This window comes from Grampus griseus, assembly GCF_964374135.1.
Source record: "Grampus griseus genome assembly, chromosome: 17".
NCBI lineage: Eukaryota > Metazoa > Chordata > Mammalia > Artiodactyla > Delphinidae > Grampus > Grampus griseus.
In genome coordinates, this window is record NC_139011.1 from 32,630,417 (window position 1) to 32,636,617 (window position 6,201).

A 6,201-nucleotide genomic window follows, 5' to 3' on the forward strand; every position below is an offset into this window, starting at 1 on the left:
TTTCTTGTCCTTTAGGAGGCAACATGCTAAAGGATGCTATCCTTTAGCATCCCCTCCTGAGATGCTACCCCTCCTCAGATGCCTTTCCTGACTAGTCTAGGACATACCCTTCAGGCCATACTCCCCACCCACCCTGTGACTCCCTTCTAGAAGGGAAGGCAGAACTAAATATAATTTATTTAGTTTTATCAGAACTAAATATAATTGGAAATGATCTCTTTCACTCATTGATTCCTTTGCTCACTTGTTTATTGTATGTCTGCTTCCACTAGAAGATAAGCTTCAGGGGAACAGAAAGCTTATCTTGCTCACTCCCCAGCTCCTAAAACAGTGTTTGGCAAGAGTAAATGTTCAATAAACATGTGCTGAATGAACACATAAAAACCTGCCAGACTTCATTTAGCAAAGCAGCTTTGATTTTGCTGCTACCTCAAGCGGGCATCTTATTTCCTTTCCTTTTTTCAGCAGTCCAGTGTTCTGTCTCCACTTTCGATCACTCCTTCCTCAGTCTGGCTTCATATCTGACCCCATCGCCTCCATGAAGCAGATCTCTTGAAGGTCAGCCATGTCTCCTTCAAGGTCAGACTCAGTGGTCTTTCCTTGGCCTTGGATGTTGTTGACTCATCTCCAGATTTGGTAGTGAGGAACCTTCCTGAGATGCTTCTTGTGAATGTGGCCCTAGTAAACTGAGCCCTTTGCTTTTCTATGCATTTTTATTTAGCCTCTGTAAGTATGTGTTCTTCCTATGTATTCCTCAAGTTTCTGTCCTTAGAGTTTTGCTTTCCACTCTCTGTCCTCTTTACATCAAAGGCGGTATCTACTGCTCTGTCTTCATCAAGGGTCTCAGTCTTAGATGATGCATATGGGAGTCAGAACAGCAGTTGCACAGATGGTAGTTCTTCTGCCCTAGGCACATATAGGATTATTTATCCACATTCTCCTGATCTCAAGGATGATCACATGACCTGCTTTTTCCAATTACATGTGAGGGGAAAAGAGGCACGTGACATTTCCGGGCAGCAGTTTTTTTTTTTTTTTTTTTTTTTTAATTGGTAATATTTGTATTTGAAAGTTCCCCATTGATACATGAGGTCTGGATTACAACTTATATACAATAAGTGATTTCCAAAAAAGTAAAGAAAGAGGAGGGAAGGAAAGAAGGAAAGAAAGGAGGGAAGGAAGGAGGGAGGGAGGGTAGAAAAGGAAACCTATATTCATAGACATCGTAATATGGGATGTTTATTTCCGAGAGAGATACTACTGCTGCTATCGTGCACGAGAAGCAGCACAAATTAACACTAGATTAAAATTTGCTCAGCTTTCTAACTGGCTCCTGGTTGTCCATGTTCCCCTTGCCCAGTCTCCATGATCACTGAGAACACACTGAAATGGATCCTCCATGAAACTGCATCCCTGATGAGCAGGGTCTCCTTGCGGAATTGCGGTGGCCACGGTGTGTGAGTTATAAATAAGCACGACTGTTTCAAGTCACTAGGATTTTTAGTGCTGCTTGTTATGGCAGCATAAGCTGGCCTATTCTGACTTTCTTTTGAAGCTCAGTCCCCACTTCTCCAGCTGCTTTTAAGATTTCCATCTGGTTTTACTTACAGAAGTATAAGCCTAACATATCTATACTTACATTTATCATTTTCTTCCCCAACTCCACAACATACCAGTCCCCCTGACTTTTCTAGTTTGGTTAATGGTACCAACACTCTTCTCAAAACCTAAACTTTATACAATCGGTTACCATATTTTGTCTCTCCTTTATTTATACCCCCCTTTTTTGTTCCCATGGGTGCCTCCTGGGTCTTGCCTGGATTAGTACACTCCTGGGTCAGTCCTATACTAATACACCTCTTGAGTCATCTCACTGCTTCCATTAACTCTTCTTCCTTTGTCATTGGCCATTCATGAATGTGATAAAGGTAAATTCCAGATCATATTATTCCTTTGTTCAAAAATGTCAATGTGCCGCCCTTGTCTACTGAATCAACTCTCAATCCTTGACCTAGCATTTACACCCCCTTTTTTCTCATCTCTAATCTCCTCTCCCACTACTCCTTTGCATGGATCTTACATGAGCAATGAACTACTTAACTCACTATAAATGGGATATACTCTGAGCTAGTTTGCCTCTGGTGCACTTAGAATTAATTCCCTGTCCTTGCTTTTCTTCCCATATGCCTGTCAAAACCCAAGTCCACCTTTGAAATCCTGCTGAGTTACCACTTTCTTCATAGAACCTTCTCTGATCACTCCAACCAAAAAGTGACTCCACTCTCTTCTGAGTCCTCAGCTACTTGCTCTGCTCCACTTCTTGCTGTCACAGTAATTTCTGCAGAAGTCTCATCTCCTCCACAGTAACCTTTTCTCCTTGAAGTCACCATATCCTGAACACCTTTGGCTTCCCCACAGAGCACAGGTCCTAACTTTTGTTGTTTTTCCATAAACATTAGTTGAGTGAAGAAGCACCAGGACGTGGACTCAATTCACAGAAAAGTTGTGTGACTAAGCAAAGTGAATGCATGTGGGAATTTCACAATTTGACAAAATGGAGAGCTATATCAAGTCTAGGCAATAATTAGTGTTATTGTTGTTTTTTTGGTTTTGCATCTATTAAAAAATGGGCCATCACTGGGCTGTGAAATTTCATTTGATGTGAATTAGAGATGTACTGCTGGTGATAATGACCACCTAAATATTAGAAACATCTGTGGCCCACCATCATTAGCTTTTCCCAGTGTAGTTTATTAAAGAAATACTGTCAGATCCCAACTGTATACTTAAGACTGTTTATTTATAGCACAGTAAGTACTGGAAAAGTAACTGGAAACCCTCAAATCTCCCTGCTATCATTTTTTTTTTCCAGGAAAAATCCTTATTACTGAAATGGCTCCGTTATAACCTCCTTGGTCTTGGATATCAGCTTCTCATCATCTAACTCTGGGAATACAGATGACATAGTGTTGTAAAGTAATGAGTGACCACAGAGCTGATGACTCTCTAAAGATGAGAAACATAAATACAGACCAACATAAACATGAACTTGCTCTGAGAACTTTCCACATCAGTAGTTCTTAAAAGTGTAGTCCACAGACCAGCAGCACCAGTAGCACCTGGACCCTTTTTGGAAATGCAAATTCTTGAGCCCTTTCTCAGACCTACCAAATCAGAAACTCTGGCAATAAGGCCTAGACATTTGCATTTTAACAAGGTCTTCTTGGTGATTCTGATGGGCGCTGAAGTTTGAGAACCACTGCTCAATATCATCTGTTAAGACAAAAGGTCAAGAGAACTGAGTAAATTCTATTGGGTGGGCCAAAAATTGCCTTCATTTTTAAAGTAAAAAAACCAAAAGACACATTTTTCATTTTCACCAAGAACTTTATTGAACAATGTATTCACTGTTTTGTTCCACTACTTTCTGCCATTTTTCAGGCAACTTCATAATTCCATCTTCCCAAAACTTTTTATCTTTTTCAGCAAAGAACTGTTCCAGGTGCCTTATATGGTCTTCCAGGGAATTGACATTTTTTCCATTAAGAGAATTTTGTAAAGACCAAAATAAATGGAAATCCGAAGGTGCAATGTCTGGTGAATACGGAGGATGAATCAGAACTTCCCAGCCCAGCTGTAACAGTTTTTGCCTGGTCGTCAAAGAAACATGTGGTCTTGTGTTATCCTGATGGAAGATCATGGGTTGACTAATTCGGGATGCTTTTCATCGAGTGCTGCTTTCAGTTGGGCTAATTGGGAGCAGTACTTGTTGGAATTAATCGTTTGGTTTTCCAGAAGGAGCTCATAATAGAGGACTCCCTTCCAATTCCACCATATACACAACATCACCTTCTTTGGATGAAGACCAGCCTTTGGTGTGGTAGGTGGTTTTTCATTTCGCTTGCCCCACGATCTCTTCTGTTCCACATTATTGTACACTATCCACTTTTCATCACCTGTCACAACTTGTTTTAAAAATGGAACATTTTCATGACGTTTAAGTAGAAGATTGCATGCGGAAAGAAAGTGTTTTTCACTTAACTTAGGTGGAACCCAAACATCAAAGTAATTAACAAACCAAGCTGGTGCAAATGATTTTCAACACTTGATTTGGGTATTTTGAGTATGTCAGCGATCTCCTGCGTGGTATAACGTTGATTGCTCTCAATTAATGCCTTGATTTGATTGCTATCAACTTCAACTGGTCTACCCGACCGTGGAGCATCGTCCAGTGAGAAATCTCCAGCATGAAACTTCGCAAACCACTTTTGACATGTTCGATCAGTCACAGCACCTTCTCCATACACTGCACAAATTTTTTTTGCATTTCTGTTGCATTTTTACCTTTTTTAAAATCATAAAGCATAATATGCCAAAAATGTTGCTTTTTTCTCCCATCTTCAATATTAAAATGGCTACACAAAAATTCACCAATTTTTATAAGTTTTTTTAAAATGCACATGGATATGACAGCTGTCACATACAATCTAACAAAATTGTTTTGAATGATGTTAAAGACAATTAAGTGCTACTAAAGCCATCTTATGGAAAAAAATGTGTCTCTAGCTTTTAGATTGCTCATCTGTTCTTAATATATTAGGCCTATTCCTGCACTGACACAGAGTGTGTGTGTGTGTGTGTGTGTGTGTATTTAATGAAAATATTGGTATGAACATTTTTGATAAAATATTGATGTCATGGCTTGACAAATATTCTGAATTATACATTATGTTACAGTTTTAGCTTTTCTCTTAGGTTAAATAGAGACTCATTCAAAGCAGCTTAAATTGCGGGGAGGGGGGGTTAATGTGAGGAATCAGGTGAAGTGATTAGGAGACCCCTTGGATATCTAAGAAGAGGAGATCTCAAAGAGGGTGGAGGCTCACACAGTCTGTAGCTGACAGATGGTTCTGAATTCAAGACTGGTCAAAGCATCCTGGCAAAGCTATAATGCTACACCATGATTGTGATGCAATTACAGTCTTATATGTCTGCTTGTTTAAAAATCCTACTATCAATTAACTTCCTCTATTTAATCATGCTTTTTGTGATCCACAATTTTGGGTTGTAGGGCTAATTCTTTCAATGTTTTTCTTTTGAGAGTAAGAGTATGATAAGTTCAACTTATCTTTTGGGTGCCACATTACTGGTTATTTTTGGTGAGAGTCAAATACTTAATAACTAATACAAGGCAGACCTCAACCAATCTGAATGGAGAATCAACCTACTAGAAGAGGGTGCCAACCAATTAGAATGGGCCCTGACTGAACACACCTGGCATGGCCTTATGAATGCATACCTGCTGAATAACAGGCTGAAAAATAGCTGTTTAGATTTGTCCCTTTTGCACAGGCCCCGGACGTGCAGGCCCAGCGGCCATGGCTCACGGGCCCAGCCACTCCGCGGCATGTGGGATCTTCCCGGACCGGGGCACGAACCCGTGTCCCCTGCATCGGCAGGCGGACTCTCAACCACTGCGCCACCAGGGAAGCCCTATTTTTATTTTTGTTTGGTTAGTTTCATTTACTGTATTACAAGCAACTTACATAAGCTTCATGGCTGTTAGCACACAGATCAAGAATGAACTAGGCAACATGCACCTTTCCCCACATTTTTTCAATAGTTCTCCAGCAAGAGCTTGAAATTTGCTCGGAAAAGCTTATGATTGCCTAACAGACAGTTTCTTGTTACCATGCTGTTCATCTTTCCCAGGTAGGGCCTGAGTCATCCATCAGTGGTTCAGGGTTTGTGTACCCCAGCATATTGTCAGGGCCAGGCCCTGCTGTCCTTGAGTGGAAACCCAAGAAGTGTGTTGTCCCTGGCAGCCTACCAGCCAGACCTATGACAGAGGGGAGCCCAGACTCTGGAGGTGAGACCCAGAAAAGAGCCTGACCTATTTCTTGCTTAGGAAACATCCGGAGAAGCTGCATGATCAGAATGCAAGGATCTGCCTACGAGGATTCTGAGGTCGCCCTGCTTCCATCTAGTGTTTTCTTCCAGGAGACGGGACTTCCCCTCCCATTTCCAATGCTCCAGGACACACAGAGCCAGCCCATATGGAGTGAACTCTCCCAGGGTATTTTTAAAGTCCTAGGTTTTGGAGAACTGCTCAGCTCTGTCTGCCCAGCTGCTCCCTTCTGAGAAGGCCCTGAGCTGCCTTCCTTCTTGAGATTCCTCACTGGGGTCTTTCTTGTATGCAGC

The 6,201-nt window shown here is 41.3% G+C and overlaps 1 long non-coding RNA gene across 1 annotated transcript; it reads left to right on the forward strand.

Annotated features, from left to right (window-relative positions):
* The first annotated feature begins 334 nt into the window (after nt 1-334).
* On the forward strand, nt 335-4,454 carry LOC309835381. Its single transcript, XR_014297990.1, has 3 exons — nt 335-579; nt 1,361-1,453; nt 2,873-4,454. It is a non-coding gene; the product is annotated as an uncharacterized lncRNA (long non-coding RNA).
* The last annotated feature ends 1,747 nt before the right edge of the window (nt 4,455-6,201 follow it).